The 18,764-nt window shown below is 42.1% G+C and overlaps 1 protein-coding gene and 1 long non-coding RNA gene across 3 annotated transcripts in view; one reads left to right on the forward strand and one right to left on the reverse strand.

Annotated features, from left to right (window-relative positions):
* The window catches only part of TDP1 (tyrosyl-DNA phosphodiesterase 1), a 108,642-nt gene that overhangs the window by 89,104 nt on the left and 774 nt on the right, over positions 1 to 18,764 (forward strand). The window lies entirely within an intron of this gene.
* LOC103305919 (uncharacterized) overlaps positions 1 to 18,764 on the reverse strand; it is a 111,646-nt gene that overhangs the window by 63,045 nt on the left and 29,837 nt on the right. The gene's annotated exons all lie outside the window — the stretch shown is intronic.

The raw sequence follows: 18,764 nt of genomic DNA on the forward strand, positions 1-18,764 counted from the left end.
GGGATGCCTAGCAAAATTTTCACACAATTGGAGGGTGATATCAGACAAGTGTGTGCTGGATATCATCCATTCCAGCTATACCATTGAGTTTTGCCTCCCACCTCCTCCAAAACCCCATTCCCTGACCCTTTTCAGGGACCATTCTTATGAGCGTATCCTCCTTCAAGAGGTAGAATCTCTTCTCCAAAAGGAGCAATAGAGCAAGTACACCCTCAACATTGGGGGGGAGGGGTGGAGGGTTCTATTCAAACTATTTCCTAGTTCCCAAGGAGAAAAGAAGCTGGAGATCCATTCCCAACTTGGGTTGGCTCAACATTTTTATTTGCAAACTGAAATTCCATGTGCTTACAGTGGCACCAATAATACATCCCTAGAAAGAGACACATGGTTCACAGCTCTCCGTATGAAAGATGTATATTTTCATCTGGATATTCACCCCTTCCACAGATGATTCCTCAGGTTTGTGGTGGGTTCCCACCACAGCCAATACTGGGTCCTCCCATTTGGGTTAGCTACAGCTTCCAGAGTCTTCACAAAGTGTTCTCAGTAGTAGCAGCGCAGCTCAGCTCAGCTCAGACAAGGTAGCTTCACCATCTTCCCATTCTTGGACGACAGGCTTCTGACTGGCAGGTATTGCACCACCTTCTACCACCCGTGGAAATATGCATAGACATGGAGAAGTCTACCCGTACTTGGATGCAGACCACAGAATTTATATGAATGACACTAGATTCAATCAGGGGAAACCTCTACCTCCCCAAGGACAGATTTCACACTGTGATCACTCTGATAGACTTAGTTCTGCACAGCCCTCGAATATCAGTTTGGATCTAGCTCACTCTCCTGGGTCATATGGTGTTATATATTTACGTGATGCCATTCACTAGTCTCCACCTTCCTTGCCTACAAGCTTGGCTCAAAAAAATTATATGTTGAATAAGCACAGCACGAACACCATAGTGACAATCCACAGTAAGATGAGGGCCTCACTGACATAGTGGAGGAACCCTGGACACATGTGCATGGGAGTTCCCTTTCTATCCCCCACACCTGACAAAACGATAATTACAGATGCCTCCCTGAGAGGCTGGGGAGCCCACATGGATAATCGTACAGTGCAAGACACTTGGTCTACTTTGGCAGCCAGAATGCACATAAATCTTTTGGAACTGAGAGCAGTAGCAGAAGCTTGCAAAGCATTCCCGCCATTCATACAATCCTGGCGTGCCCAGATAATGTCCGACAACATAACAACCAAGTAACCATAAACAAGCTGAGCAGGGCAAGATTCATCCCATGAGTTGACTGTTTCTATAGATGGAGAAACTTGTGTATCCAGAACCATATTGCCCTATTGACAGTTTACCACCCAGAATTCACTGGTAGACACCTCCAGAAGGCATTTAATTACCAATTGTGAGCGAGAGTTACATGATTCAATGGTAAACGGCATCTTCACTCAGTGGGGAACCCTCACTTGGGAATTGTTTGTTTCCCAGGCAAAGAGGAAATGCAACATATACTGCTCTAGGGGAGCTCAAGGACAGTAATTCAGAAGCGATTCTCTCCTACTGCCTTGGACAGATAGCTTGAGCTGTGCCTTCCTTCCCACCACGACTACCTCAGGGTCTAGGGAAAATTTGACTGGGGAGGGCCACGATGGTGGACTATACAAATGCTGGTTCGTACACACTTAGAGAGACTGCCAATTTATTTGACCCCAAATTATTACTTTTTTTTTTTTTTTTTTTTAACAAACCAGCTTCTAGTATACCTCAGACTAAGAGAAATATATCTACTTAAAAAAATTATAATGCAAACAGTTATCCTGAGCTTCTTGAAATCTTTCAGGAGACCCTCAGAAATGTAGTGGTGGATTCCTTAATAGTCATATTCTCCTCCCAACCTTGTTGTCTTGACTTGTCTGTTTTAAGTCACATCCACTGCAGTGTTAATCATCCACAAAACTGTGATCACATCAAATTTGATCCTGCTCCCATTAAATCAATGGAAGTTTTGCCATTGACTTCAGTGAGAGTAGGTTTGAGCCCATCATCCTAAGACATACAGGGTTATAGAGCATGTCACCCTGTTTGTATAATGTGCTGGGAAAAGCTAAAAGGAAAAAGGGTTGGTCTGCTGTATTAAAGAGCTCTTCAGGACGTCATTTTCCCCACATACTCAGATATGTTCTTAAGTGCCATTTCAATTTCCCTGGTGACAATACAGACTTAAAATAGAAATGCAGATGTAGCCATATCACTCACATTGTGTCTTAAGAGTAGTATACAGCATATTGTCCGTAGTAGTAGTAAATACTACTAAATCTGTTCCTCTTTCAATATAACGGTAAATTACTAACTGAAAGGTATAGCATTTATTTTATTGTATGATGTTTACCATTAATTAAATCTAATCTTTTCCAATAAATCATTAAATGGCAAATACTAACTGAAGTTCCAGTAGGAACTGCACATGCCTACACATGCAAACAAATTAAACTCTTATTTGCAGCCAGTTGATGATGTGCTTGGGGAAATCTAGTTGCTGATGCCAAGGACTTAACTGACACCCAGTATATAAAATAATTCATTCAAGCAATGCCTTTCTAAAGATTTCCTTGAAATGTGGTGTTCAGATTTGTCATTGTAAAACAAAGATTCGAATTTAAAATCCAGAAATATGTTTAATCATAAACCTACTAGATTTATTTTCCTCCTCTATAAAAAATTCCTACCTCTCTCCCTCCTCTTCCAACTACTATTCTGGCATTTTACCGACCCTTTCAGTGGCATTATATTTAATCAAAATATATTTTAAAACATAATCAGTGCCAAAAGGACTCTTGCCCTTATACCTCTGTACACTGTGATTTCTGTTTCTTTAAAGAATACTAGTTTGACTGGATTCCTATTCTTGTTTCTCAGCTATTTAACATGAGATGGGCCAGAACTCACCTCTGAAAGATGTTTGGTCTTTGGAGGCAGAGGCAAGCCAATCTCATTCTTAGACCAACTACCAGTGTCTCAGTGTGGCCTTCTCTTTCCTCTATCCACTCCAAGAACATTCCATGTCAGTTCCTTGATGGGCAGGAAGTAGAGAGCTCCTTAAATTCTTATTGGAATAGATGCCCAAAGAATATTTATATGATGGGATGGAAACATCACCAAAAAAAAATCAGTTATTGAGACGGTTACCTCCACTTCCTAACTCTGAGGGCATGTGGTTAGGTAAATAAGGATCCATTCAAATGAAATCTTCCTCTAAAGATACTATATTGACTGGATTCCTACTCCTGGAGACAAAAAGGCTCAAGGGGAATTTCCTAAACGGACAGATTTTCCAGTCATGGAGAAGCCAAAGACCATACAAGGCACTTTCATATAACCAGAAAAATCCCCATCAATAACAGAAGATGAGAGAACTGAAGGAAATATTGAACACATGGTAAACAGTCAGAAGCATGGCCATATGGCTTCCATATAAGATTGCTGTTAGAAGTTGATATACAGAAGAAAATACATTCTTTCATATTAGTACAAATTCTGGTCTTGGACCAGACACATGCAAAGTGGTCCAGACATCTGAACCCCTCATATTATAAAAACCAATGTGAAAGGATCAGTTTAATAAAGAGTCTGCAAGACCATCCTACCCAAGAAAAAGTAGTTCAGGAAAACTACAGCCTGTTGGAGTATCTTCATCTAGTATATAGGTCAAGCCTCAGACAACTCAACAAATAGAACCTAGACTCCAGTTTAATAACAATGCTGTTACCTTATGGGAGCTGTGGACCACTTCCACTATGTGTAGTGAAAAGCGCTTCAGCAGATGAGTCCCATAGCAATCTGATTCCATCTACAGTAATATTTGGGCTTGATCCAGCTCCCCTTAAAGCCAATTAAAATCAATAGCAATAAGGCAGTTTGGTCCCTATTTTCTTTTTTTAAACTATTTCACCATACATCAGGGATGATACAAGTGATTATAGCAAAATTCTGTATAATTCTTAACTTGGTCACTGAATCTGAAAAGTGTGCCTGATACTTCATTATAGATAGACTCAACAGACTTCTAGACTCACAGGGAAAACCTGACTATCTGAGGCTTCTGGGCTCTTTCACATAATGGATTTCAATGTAAATCCCAAATTCAGACAGATCAGATGACTTCCAGAATGCTAAGAAACTGATCTGTCCTGCTATGTCTTTTTTCCCTTCTTTTTCAAGGCTTTCTAAATAGTACAGATTGCCAGATTCACATGAGACAGATAACTATTTTGTTTCTTATTATTTTACCTCCCACAGAGATTCATTATCCCACTCTGACTGAATAATCATGGATTGAGATGTTGCTTTGTTCACTGAGAATTGTGTTAATGTGTTTAAGAGGACACTGATATAGCAATAATGAATGAGTACATTTTTGTATGGCACATAGCAAATTTAAAATATTTCTGTTGCTTTCCCTTAGCTTTCAGCTGTATTTCAGTATGTCTCTTGCTCACTCTTGAATGGAATGGAAGTTAGGTTTTCCAAAGCTGGTGCAGGGTAGTGTAAATTATACCACCTTTTGCCATCCAGGATCCCTGGGAGGATTCCCTTCAAGGGAAGGTAGGATGGTATTGCTCTTGCCTGTGCTCCATTGTGGTTTGCAACAATGGAGTGACTTTAAGTTGAGGTAGGAACTCTATAGGAACCCACCAGTGGAGCCTGATCAAGAATATTTTAATACCAAGTGCTCCAATTACCTGGAGTTTCTTTTTGTTAAGAAAACAAGCATAAAAATGGTGGCAATTTTTCAATTTCAAAATTGCTACCAAACAATGGATATGGAATTGACTAGCACTGGGGCAGGAGGGAGGTGAGAGAAAGAGAGGTAACCTAGACCTTGGTTGACCTTTAATTTAAGACGCTTGTGTGCTCTATGCTGCTTTATACTTTGTCACACCACTGTTATCTGAAAATCGGCTTGGTTCATTTGTGGATAGAACTGAGTGGATGGAACTGCTCTTGAATGGCTTTGTTCTCTTTCTGAGAGAATGCAAAGGATGGCTGTAGGCAATTGTTCCTCTGCCCCAAGAGCTCCATCTGTTGCAGGGTGTCACCGTGATCTGTAGTGTAACCTCTTCTGTTCCCTGTGTTTGTGAGATGGCTAGGAAGGTTGTTGACAGCTAGCTCTGTCTCCATCACATCTGACTAGCCAGATCACTGAAATGAATTGCTCACTGCCTAGATGAACTTGGGGCTTGGGTAAGAAATAGCTGAACCAGGTAGCAGCTGTACCAAGACCACATTTTTCTCATCTGCACCTGGAAAGACAGATGTCTTTTCTCTCCAATGTTGGGGCCTTGCCATCATTACCCACACTTGTACAAGATAACCCACACAAGCTCTTGGACATCTTACAGACCTCTGGCCCTGCCCTTTCCATTATTGAAGCATTGCTGGAATTGGCCCAAACCCTCTGGCAGATGCCAGCCTCTATTCCACCCACTGCCAAATGGATAGATAGACACTAGCAGGTTCCTCAGCAAGATTTTGACTGTTTCTTTACCCACCGATCCCAGATTCCCTTGTGACTACGGCAGCTAATGAGCATTCCAGGCAGGCTCACCCTAGAGCAGGGGTGGGCAAACTTTTTGGCCCGAGGGCCACATCTGGGTATTGAAATTGTATGGTGGGCCATGAATGCTCATGAAATTGGGTTTGAGTGAGGGCTCTGGCTCGGGGTACGGGTTCTGGGGTGGGGCTGGGACCGAGGGGTTTGGTGTGCAGGATGGTGCCCCAGGCTGGGACCGAGGGGTTCAGAGGGTATGAGGGGGATCAGGGCAGGGGTTGGGGTGCGGAGTGTTCGCTCAGGGGTGCAGGCTCCAAGCGGCGCTTACCTCAGTTGGCTCCCAGAAGCAGCAGCAAGGCCCCCCTCCAGCTCCTACGCGGAGACATCGCCAGGCAGCTCTGCTGCACGCTGCCCTGTCCGCAGGTGCCACCCCTGCAGCTCCCATTGGCCGCGAATCACGGGCAATGGGAGCTACAGGGGCGGCGCTTGGGGCGGGGGCAGCATGTGGAGTGGAGAACCCTGGCTGCCCCTATGCATAGGGGCCAGAAGGGGGATATGCCGCTGCTTCCGGGAGCCGCGCAAAGTGGCCCCTGACCCTGCTCTCTGGCTGGAGTGCCAGAGCGGGGCAAGCCCCAGACCCCGCTCCCCAGCAGGAGCTCAATGGCTGGATTAAAACGGGTGGCGGGCCGGATGTGGTCCACGGGCCATAGTTTGCCCACCCCTGCCCTAGAGCCACTCCAAAAGACAAGTTTAAAAGACTGGATTTATATGGCACGAAGGCTTATACTACCACCAGCCTTCAAATGAGGGTTTCTAATTACCAGGCTCTGTTGTCTAAATACACACTTATTAATTAGTCAGCAATTTTCAAATCTGCAAACAAATTACTTGAGGAGTAGAGAGAACAGTTCTCAGCCATAATCCCTGAAAGGCACCTCACTGCGTGAACATTGCTTCAAGTGGCTATTGATGCTGCTGATGGTGCCTCATGCTCTGTGGCTACAGCCATCTCGATGAGATACTCCTCTTGGCTGCAGACCTCTGGCATCCTAAGAGAGGTGTATTTTTACAACGGAAGATTTATCCTTCAGTGTGTTAAAACTATTTCCCCAGAAAACTGATGATGCCATTCACGCTTCAAAAGACTCCTGTGTGACTCTTCATTCACTGGAGCGTCTCCACCCCAGTAACAAAGAGGAAACAGTTTAAATCTGTCATACTACAGAACCTCTTATCAGCAGAGGTTCCAGGACATCTTCAATAGAAGGCCTGGACCTCCTGGGTGTCGCCAGACAGTATTATCCACAGCAATCCGTTCTTGTCAGACTTCAGCTTCCAAGCAGACATTCTGACAGGATGGACAGCATACCAACCATATCTCATCTCCCTCCCTTGCATGTATCTCTCTTTTGCAATGGTTGGAAAGAGATTACATTGAACAAATGGGTGCTCAGTACAGTAAAGGAGGGATGTCATCCAATTTGCCTCCTTCCCCTTTGCCAACCCATGTTCCCTGTTCCTTTTCAGAGACCCATCTCACAAGACCATATTGCTTCGGAAGCATGATCTCTTTTGGAATTGGGAGTGATAGAGGAATATTTCCTTACCAACACAGAGGGAAAGGTTTTTATTCCCAGTTTTTCCCAATTCCCAAAAAGACAGATCACCTACATCCCATTCTAGATCTAAGAAAACTGAACCAATTCACCAAGAAAATCAAGCTCAGTATAGTCACCCCTGCTTCCATTATCTCTTTCCTGGAAATTGGTATGCTGCTGTCGCTTTGTAGGACATGTACTTTCATGTGGCAATACGTCAGTTCATAGCAGGCAACAACCAGGACCAGTCTACGATGCTTCCCTTCAGGTTATCGTCCATCCCAAGAATGTTCACCAATTGCATGACAGTGGTAGCAGCACATCTGCACCTCCTATTTCCTTACCTGGACAATTGGCTAGTTCATGGAAGATCAAGAACCCATATCAAAACCAGCACCTTCGTCATCAGACATCTGTTGTCTAAACTTGAACCTAAATATGGACAAACTGACATTACAACCAACACAACAAATAACCTTCATAAAAGTGGACCTAGACACAACTGCCATGGCTTACCTCCCTATGGACAGATTTCAGTCCATAGTGTCTCTCTTGCTCTCTCTCTCAAGTCCAGTCTGGAGAGAACAGTTCACTTCTACCTACAACTACTGCGCCGTGGGGCCTCGTACATGTACGTGACTCATCATGCTAGAATTCACTTCAGATGTCTGCTCTGCAGGCCTTGTTATATTGACTGAGCAGGCATCCACTGGACATGCTGATTAGCATACCTGCAAGAGTGCTTCAGTCCCTCGAGTGGTGGTTAGACCCTCTCTAAATGTATGCAGAGGGATTCCCTTTCTATAACCAGTACTAGCTATGACTCTCATAACAGACACATCCACCAAAGGTGGGGGGGGGGCATCTTGATAATTTCAGGAACAGGCTTTTTGGCCATCTCAGGAGGTTTCACTCCATATAAATGTGCTGAATCACTGAGCTATTCATCAGGCCTGCAAGATACTTATGTCCACCATCAGGAATCAGGTGATTCAAGTCCTCACAGACAACACTACTGTTATGTTTTACCTGAACAGGCAGGGAGATACAAGATTGCCTCCACAGTGACAAGAAGTGATCCACCGCTGGAATCTCTGTTTAAGGAACAATATCTTGTTAAAAGCTTTTCACCTTCCAGGGTTGAAGAACACTATCACAAATTCCCATTGTGATGCTGGCAGACCAAGTACCAGCTTATGCCAAGGCTCCTAGACCTCAACTGAACACTGACCAATACATAACTGGAAACCAGTTGGACTCAGCTGTGTGTTTAGCATTATTAAAATAGACCTTAAGTTTATAAGAATGTGTTTAGTGTTCTGACTTTATGAAATGCTTATAGGATGCTTTATCTAGTAATCTCACTAAAAACATCTGTACCCTATGTTATAAGGTTATAGTGCATGTTTGATTACTTACACAATTACAGAAGTTTATGATGCAAACAGGTCACCAATTGTAAAATGCTGGCTTCCTACAGAAGATGTTAGGTCCTGCCCACCAAGAAGGACCATTGTAACCAAATGAGCCATTGTGAAACGTCAAAGAACAAAGACTTTAATTACTCACCTCAACACCCATGAAGATGTCATCCATGTGAAATTGTCAGCTTGAATTCTGGGGGAAGGGAATAAAAATCCCTGACAAGAAGAAACTGGAACTGTATGTTTGGACTTTGGGAGGGCAAGTTTTCTAAGCATAAGCAAAGGATCCCCAGCTGCTTGGCCTGCAGGACTTAGAGCTTGCTTATTATAGAAGCCTCTATTACCCTTTGGAACCTAAGACTGTAACTAGTTTGTGTGTATGTTTACCTGCTTTAACCTTATAAGTAACTCTAATTACTTTTTCTTAAATTAACTAAAGATTTATTCACTATTATAGGATTGGCTACAAGGTAGTCTTTGGATCTAAGGTGCAATTGACTGGGGGTAAATTATTGGTCCTTTGGGATTGGGTGTAACCTGAATATTATTGTGATTTTTGGTGTAAGGAACCATCTATCACAAAGGCAAGTTTGCCTGGGCGGCAAGATAGACTGGAGTATCCAAGGGGACTGTCTGTGACTCCATGTTAAGGCTGTTATAGTGCTTGAGAAGTTCACACTTGTTGGTTGGTGAAATCTCAGTACAGAATTCACAACCTGTTTGGGGTTTGTGCCCTGGTTTTAAGTCTGCCCTGAGATTGGTACCCATGCTTCCGAGCCACTCCAGACAGTTTGACACCCTAGGCAGGGACTTTCTCGACCACCATGAGTGGACAATTAGGAAAGACATTCTCCTCTAGATCTTTCACCCCAGTGGAGGTACCTGATAATATATTTATTTGCAGCCATGCTCAATAGCAAATGCAGGAGGTTTTGCTCCAGTGCAAGCCACTGCCTGGCCTCCGTGACAAATGCCTTTCTCTTTCCCTGGTTGAATCATCTGTTGTGTGTGTTCCCTCCTGTCCCTCTCATTCAGAGTGCTCAGGAACTGAAGAGGGCCAAGGCAACCTTAAGTCTCATGGCATCGGCTTGGGAAGACAGTATTGATTCACAGACCTACATCAGCTGTTCATAACTTTACCCCTAGTGTACCTCCTGTCTCAAAACCAGGACAGGTATCTGCATCCCAACCTCTAATCACTCCACCTGATGATTCCTGGTTGAGTTCTCACAAGACATTTATGCTCCCACGTTCTCAAGGCCATCTTGGTGAGCATCAGGAAGGATTCCACCAGAACCACTTATGCAGCAAAATGAAAAGGTTTTAAATTTGGCCAGAATCCTACAAGTTATAATGAAATCATACTGAGGCTAGACACATACTGGACTACCTATTGCATTTGAAATCCTCTGACCCGTCTGTTAGTTCAGTGAGATTCCACCTGGCTTCCATCTCCGCAATACACCCTCCAATGGATGGGTTTTCTGTCTTTTCTCATCCCTTGGTCTCCAGATTGCTAAAAGGTCTTGGTATTATCTGACCTGGTACCTTCATGGATCTAAATTTGATGTTATCCCATTTAATAGGTTCCCCCTTGAAACCTCTATTTCAGTTCATTTCACATTGTTTTCTCACTCCAATAAGCTTTGCTATAATCTGACTAAAGTTTCTCCTCCACCAAGGATAACAGCCCACTCCACCAGGCCTCAGTCCACTTCATCAGCTTTCCTGAGCAACATTTCTATAGTGTATATCTGTAAAGCAGCAATGTGGTGGTCTGTACAAACCATCTCCAGACACTATGCCATCATTCATGCTTCCTGAGATGACACCAACTTTGGTAAATCAGTGCTGCAGTCTCTATTTAAGTAACCCCAAAATCCTGCCATTTGTAAGGGAACTAGCTAGTGAGTCACCTGCAGTGGGACATATATTCACACTATAACTCAAAGGAGAAAAATCCTCCCACCTTCCCTGCTACTTTGGGCATTTATAGACCGTGATGCAAAGGAATGAAGATGGAGGCAGTGACCATGCCCCTTGTATTCCCTCAGCTTAGTACATGAGGAGAACAGGGGTGCATGAGCTGCTTAGTGGTACTGCTGGCAGAAGTCTTGGTGTCAAGTGCATTGGGCGCATATACACCTACGGTGGAATGTATATATGCACAACACGTGTCAAAGAACAAAAATTACTGTAAAGTTAAGTAACAGTTTTATTTGAAATCTGGAAATTTATTTTACTGTTGCCTTTATTTACTCCAATAATGTTGTTCTTGCTGTATGAAGTGGCTGTCCTTAGTTCTTAGCACCTAATTTACAGATGTGTATGTGACTAAAGCTTATTTGCCAACTCTTTGGAGATAAGTAGCTATTTTTAACAGTACTGAAGTCCTTTTGTGGGCAACAGTTGATGTTGACAAGTTTATCGCTAGTTTCCATACACTTGTGCCAAACACACTTATTATGGAGTTTACAAAAGGAATTCATATTGTAGACATTGCTACTGCTTTAATAACATGAATAGTTCACCTGTCATCTTTCCAGGTATTAGTCTCTCACATAACTACATGTGTTGTTTTTTTAACCAATAGGCCATTTAAACAACAAAAGGACATGTTATTACAGCATATACAGCATATGAAGTTCTACATGATGGTATCACTTTGAGAGTCATCCATTCAAAACTCAGATAATTAATGTAGGCAAAGATCTCCCTGAACATAAAAAAAAAAAAAATGATATAGCCTAACTCAATCTGGGAGATGTACACATAAACAATCGGCTGTTACATATATTTTTTTCATCCATTCTCCTAGTGACATTGATGCTTGATTCTCTTAGGATACTTTCAGATGCATGCCAGATGTTTTATTTTTAAAATGTAACTTCAGTTGCAAACTTTTTGTCATATCTCACCTTCACCCTCTCATAATTCTGTAGACAAAGTGTAGTATCATTGAATACAACCATTATTAAATCAGCTCTGAACACATAGGTTTAAACAAATTGGGGGAAAAACATAAGTCTTGCTTCTTGGAAAAAAAAATTGTTTATTCTTCATATAACAAGATTTCTGTTTCTCCCCAATGAGGAAAGATGCTCTTTCACCAGTACTAGTTAGCCTCACTTAAGGAGAGAGAATTATCTTGTAGTTAAGGTATAGGACTGGATTCAGGAGACCTAGGCCTTGATTCCCTATCACACATATTTTAACCCAGTGTAATGTCTGTCATTCCAGTGGACTTACTCCTAATTTACACTAATACAAATGAGAAGATAATCAGGTGCCTAGGTGGAATTCTTGGCTCTGCCACAAGATGCTTCTTTTATCATGGGCCGGTCACTTGATTTCTCTGTGACTCATCATAAAATGTGTGATAATTCTCACCTACAGTATCTCAGAAGGGCAGTGTGTGCCCTAATACATGTTTGTAAATGTCTTTCAGCTACTTGGGTGGAAGTCCTGATGCAAGTGCAAAGTATTATTTTATTATACAATTTCTGAATCTAGCCAGATTTTACTGCTGCATATTAGCACAACTTGTGGAGAAATAGTTGCATGACAAGTCTTTAAAGGCAAGCTAAGAAAGTTCACCCAGATGTTTAAACATAGTTTTATATTTTACCAATATAGAATTAGGTTATACATTGACATAGGTTTGTTAATGATATTTCTTGTTAATGAGGCATGACTGATATCTTCATTCAAACTCTAACATGAACCAGGTTGTGAGAAGAAACTATATTGCAGTGTCTGACTACACTTGGGATCCTCTGGAGACTAAGCTGCAAAACACACTCTTCTAAGTGAGATCATAATGACAGAAGGCTCTGTCTTTCAGAATACAGGGAAACCTGTCACAAGCAACATGCTACCAGGGTCTAGTTTATATAAAACTATCTATATACAAAACGAGACCCTTAGGTAGTATGCATGTGTGTGTGTCATGTATCTCTCTATATAGCTAATCAATTGCTTGTGGGAGTAGCCATTTTATATCCTCTTCTTTTCTCCCTCCCCACCCCCCCATCCATTTTCCTTCTCCATTTTTCATTTTCTCTTTTCTCGTTCCATATCCCTTGCATTTTTAATGTCCCTGCTTTCTTCCTTCCTGTAATTGTACCTATGCTAGTTCAGAAAGCATTCCCCCAGTAGCACCCACAGAAGCAATGTGAAATACATGGTCCTGGTCAATTTTGTCCTTTGCTAGTGCAGAGTCATTAGGGAGGGCTGGTGTAGGAGCAGAAAAGGTATTTTTCATTGTTTGTGGGAGGACTCCCATGAAATGGAGAGGAAACAGTGTCTCCTTCTCCCAGCAACAGCTGAAGATAACATCTCTGCTGTTCCTGGACATGTGCATCCCCCAAGACCCTGCACTAGGAGAGGGTGAAACTGACTGGGAAAGCATTTTGTATAAGAACAACTCTACAAGTGCAGGTACTTGCCAACAGCAGAATTTTGTACCATATTAATTTACCTACCTAGCTAGAAAGGGAGGAACATTTACTTCAGGTAAAAACAAAGAAACAAAATACAGGGATAATTTAAAACAGTTTAAGATTGGAGTATTTCCTGTCGCACTCACCAAACCGAAAACTTTAAAAACAAAAAAACCCACCACAACCAACCCCTCCACCAACGAGAAACTGCTGAACTTGATATGCAAACTAGATACAATCAACTTAGGCTTGAATAGAGACTGGGGATGTCTGAGCGATTACAAACATTGAATCTATCTCCCCATGTAAGTATTCTCACACTTCTTATCAAACTGTCTGTACTGGGCTATCTTGATTATCACTTCAAAAGTTTTTTCTCTTACTTAATTGGTTTTTCAGAGTTGGTAAGACAACTCCCACCTGTTCATGCTCTCTGCATGTGTGTGTATATATATCTCCTCAATATATGTTCCATTCTATGCATCTGAAGAAGTGGGCTGTAGCCCACGAAAGCTTATGCTCAAATAAATTGGTTAGTCTCTAAGGTGCCACAAGGACTCGTATTCTTTTTGTGGATACAGACTAACACGGCTGCTACTCTGAAACCTTTTGTAAAACTGAATACCATTTTATAGAATTTCTATTATAAGTCACAACTGTGATGCTGAATGCTTAATTGGGGTTAATGACCAGCTGGGTGATAATGGCCAGTGACTCTGCTGACTGCGTCATTTATGCTGAAGTATAAGGTAAATGGAACATTGTAAAGTACATTGCACAATCCAGTTGACTAATGTGCTATGTATTAATGATACATTTTTGATGAACAGCTTGAGTAGTTGCTCGTATAATGAGAATGAGCAAGTCTGATGCTTTGGAGAAAAGAGATTTTTTTAATGCTTCCAATAATTAGAGTAATTTTCAGAATAAATGGAAAAAATATTTGATTCATGGCACAGTCACAGAGGCTGATATCCTTAATTCCTTTGAATTAACAAATTCTTTAGGGAAAACATTTTAAGATAATTATTTAATCAACAGGGAAAAGAGAGCCTCTCATAAGTTATCTATTTCTACTGTCAATTATATGGTTATTTAAACAGCATTTTAAACTTGTACAGCACTATTCTTCCAGAAGGATCACAAAATGCTCTGACTGTACATACAGCACCACTGAAATACAGCTATCTCTGAGTGGAGGATAACAGCCCGATAGCCTGCACTCCACACAATAATAGGCTGAGGGTAAATTTTGGCCAAGGATTTTAGGTCAAACATGAAAAGCACCACAGCATCTTTATTATCCCAAAGAACAGGAAGGATCTTGGTTTTTAAGGTCTTCTCTCCTTCCCCCCAAACCCCAATAAATTAAAAAACAGACACCTGCAAACTGCTTAAAATTAATTATACCAAGCATGGCAGGATCACAGCTCAATAGAACCAGTGGGCACTGGAACCTTTGGATTCAGTGATTCTGGGTGTTCCAAACCTGATGCTTAGATGATTAAGCTATCCCCTTCACCTTTTCTTTTTCACAAAGAAATGCAATGTGAGAGAGTTAAGGTATGCATTTGGGTCTGAGAGAAGTTGAATTGAATTAATTAGCAAAGCAGATAGAGAAATATTTTAACATTCTATGGAATGAGAATTTGGATGTTCACTCAGATAACTTGCTTGTTTATAAATCAGCAGGAAATAAGATCAACTATTATTCAGTTGTGCTCCCTATTTACTCACTCATAGTTTTACAAGGGTCTGGTGCAATGGAAAGAGGACCACAGAGATACAGTAATTATATTTTGTACTTCATTCTTTCTGAAGCAAGCTCCATTGTTTTGTATCTTTTCTCTTCTTGGCTGTACATTCTGTACCACCATCTGTCGTGCTTCATGAGAACATGAGGTTTCCAAAAGGTTTCTGCAGGTTTTTGACATATAATACAATGTATCATGTTAGTAAAATAATAAGTAGCAATTTACGGCAAACTTAACACATATTATTGTCAGCTCATGTTATCACTTTATAATATAGCATTTCCCAAAGATGTATCCTTTGTTCTCTATAGTCTCAGCTTTCAGGGATAGCCTGTTACAATTGTGGAGAGAACCTTCCAAACATGATCCAATTGTAACTGATGCAGTATCATCTGTCTGAATTGCAGAGAGCCTTGAACAATAAAGTTGAGGTGAGCACAGCCCCATTCATCTTTATGGCTGCTAACTTAGCTGCCAATGATATTTTTAGTGTCAGTGTTGCTCACTGATTCATTTCTAATCAAAGCATGAAAGAAAGGAAAGGAAGCATTAAGAGTATGAAGAGCTATACCAGTAATTCCCAAAGTATAGGGGACACTCCCTGCAAAATAGTTGCAGGGAGCTTGGTTCAGGCCTAGGTCTACTCTGCAGTTGCTCTTGTGATAACTGTGAAGGTACCAGTGTTTCACTACAGTGTGCCTCAATGTTTCTATTGCATAGTAAGGCTGATGGGAAGCAGCATATGGAAGGCAACAAGGTGGTGTGGAACTGCTATTTTATTCTTAACACTGAAGTAGTGCTGGGTCAGAGTTGTAACTAGGCATTTTAGCACGCTGGGCAAGCAAGCATCTTTGCTCCCCTCACTGTTTTTTTTTTTAAGATGATATGAGTCAGGATATTATAGTGTAATGATAATGCATTTATTTTTGCATAGACAATAAAAGCTATTATATGATTCTTTTAAGTGCCACATTAATTTTCACACAGTCCTTTAACATCCCTATAGTATCCTCCTATATACCCTTTAAGTAAACTCATTGATAGGTACTAAAAAAAATTGACTGAAAATAATGGTAACATAAATATGGATACTGCACTGACTTAATGGCATGAAACATATTCAGAAAGACATAAAATTGCATTTCTGTTTATTAAAAAAAAAGTGATACTGGTCATTTTACATCATCCCACAGTGAGACTGGCTAGAATAAACAGCCACCTCTCTCAATGACACAGCGGAGAATAAGTGGGACTCAAGAGTAAGCAAAGAATGAATTTATTGTGGAAGTGGATTATCTAGAAATTGAATTACCAACATAGCAGCTGACTCTGTATAAGCAGAAGCCACTCTTTCTCTGGCTTTTATATGAGGGAAACAGCCATTTTGGGTGGGGCAGGGGGAGGTTTAGATTTCTGGTTTTTACCTTTTGCATTGTGATTTTATTTTTCTAAGAAGAGTATTGATTATTGTTTGCTTCCTGCTACAATATTATGGTTGGCTTATACCTGATCATTTCTCAGGCTGAACCCTGCCAAGCAAATTGCAATTATGCCCCTTTTCATTATAACAGCATAGCTTGTTTGTATATGGCCAGTATGAGAAGTATCATTCCGTTGGGAAAGCTATGTTGTGACAGCTGATAAGAGGCATGACTCATCTTGGCAGGAAGTTAGACTAAATGACCCTTGCAGTCCCTTCTGACCCTATGGTTCTATGTTTGACTTCTGGCCAGATGAGGCCCTTGACACCTATGTGTGGAGACAGAAGAAAGTATATAGCTGTGGTGATTGTGAAATCATATTATGCTGTGCTTCAGCGTGAGACAGTGCCAATACCATAGTTAAAATGGCTAGATGAACATATCGAGGTGATGGCCCCGGTCTCATAGAGAAGGGTGTCAGGAACAGACTGGCTGGGTCACAGCCCAGAATGCTACAAGCACAGGTCACAGTAGACATGCTTCTTTGCTGGTGCATATCTCACCAGCAGCCCCAAATCAGATCTGCACCCAATGTAGATTTCCCTATTGGTCTCTTCACCTGTACAGTGAATGGCCTGTATTTTTATCTGTCTGGGCACAACTGAAAATTGTCCTTAGCCCGAAATTAGAGGCCTTTTAAAAGAAAAGCCAAGATGTGGTTAGCATTCTGGGCCAGTCTGCCCTGACGGTGTCAATTCCCTGATGTTTGAGTGCACCTTGCTGGCCGTTAATGGAGCATTATAACAATGGGTCAAAGGGAGACTCCTTATTTTGTTCTCTGTAGTAACGATTGGGGTAGCAACAAGAAGGGTAGGTCACAGTAACAGGAAAACACAGTCCAGGAGGGAGCAGGGTGTGTTTTACCCCTTACTGAGTGTGGCTACTTGTGCAGTGTTTACTTTCTTTGTTTCTACTGTTGTTTCTCCTAACTGTAAATCATAAGCAGACCAGGACTTCTTCATTTTTCTTGTCTGAACACTTCCTCCTAAGCATGGAAGCCCCTCAGCAATCAGGGCAGGTGGCTCATCCCATTGGGGTAACTGTTTACTCCCTTGGCCCCTCTCTGTGCTGGGGCTTTGCTGTCTGCCTCCATCTGGCAGCGCCTCACCCCTGGGCTGACCCCAGCTCCTATCCCCACCCTCCAGTTTTGCTACTTGGCCCCTCTCCTGCCCCTGCCTCCAGCTGTTTGACACCCCCTCACACGCAATCAATTTCTGCTCCCTGCTCAGACCCTGCAAGGGCAGCATCTTCAGCAGATGTTACTGAGCAATGAGTGTGCTCATAGGAGCCAATTAGCACTCAGTGCCCTTCCCGCCTGCCACCGTGCCAGAGTCCTAGTGCCGTAGAGCCTGCTCCTGGGGGGTCAGTAGGCCAGCAATCCTGGTGGGAGTGGGGGGGTCTGAGCATCCTGGACTCCGCCTGTGCCCGATCCTGCAGTGGGGGGGATGACACTGCTGGGCCCGATCCTGCGCGCTGCCCCATTTTTGCACCCCTGGCAGTTCTGCACCCTGGGTGTTTGCCCCGCTCACTCCGCACTAGTTATGGCCCTATGCAGGGTTTTCAGGCATAGACTTGATATAGTGGATAAGTGTGAATTTTGAAGAACTGGAGAGAAAGAGAGGAGCATGTTGAAGAGCCAGCACGCCCACGTCTCTCCTTTCTATCACTTCACTTTCCTCCCTCCTGCGAGGGTGGGTTCTGATAGGTTTGGCTCCTCTATTTTTGGAAGCATAGGGAGTGACTGTAAGACTCTGTGTGACTTGCTGATGGACATACAAAGTTTTAATATTAACAGAGGTGAGTCATGAACTCAGGCATTCATGTCATGCAGCTCCACTCTCAGATCTCTTGACAACATCTTCTCTACCCAATATAATCATGGCTGTCCCAGTGAAAAATATTGATATCTCCATGCTGTAATCTTCCTTTTATGCTGCTGTAGGATCAAAATATCTGCGCAATATCACCTCTACCTCGATATAACGCTGTCCTCGGGAGCCAAAAAATCTTACCACGTTATAGGTGAAACTGCATTATATTGAACTTGCTTTGATCCACTGGAGTGCGCAGACCTGCCCCCCTCTCCCCCCCCCCAGAGCACTGCTTTGCCGCGTTATATCCGAATTCGTGTTATTTTGGGTCGTGTTATATTGAGGTAGAGGTGTACCTGATTTTCACTGGATGGACCAAAGCAAATTTTGTGATATCAAAATGTTTGTAAGATCTGTATTAAATGTACTCTCCATCATAGTTAATGGACAATTGTCAGGTTGCAATATCCACATTTAAAAGAACAATCCATGGGGAAAAACAACGGCCTTTTAAAATGTCTTTGTATCTCACTGTTAGCAATAGCTCAGTAAATTTTATCAGTAAGTTGAACTTCCAATTGGGATGAACCACAATAAAGTCAATGGGAGTTGAATTTAAATTTTTTAATTAATGGAGATATCCTATCTCCTAGAACTGGAAGGGACCTTGAAAGGTCATCGAGTCCAGCCCCCTG

The sequence above is a fragment of the Chrysemys picta genome, chromosome 4, assembly GCF_011386835.1.
Source record: "Chrysemys picta bellii isolate R12L10 chromosome 4, ASM1138683v2, whole genome shotgun sequence".
Taxonomy (NCBI): Eukaryota; Metazoa; Chordata; order Testudines; family Emydidae; genus Chrysemys; species Chrysemys picta.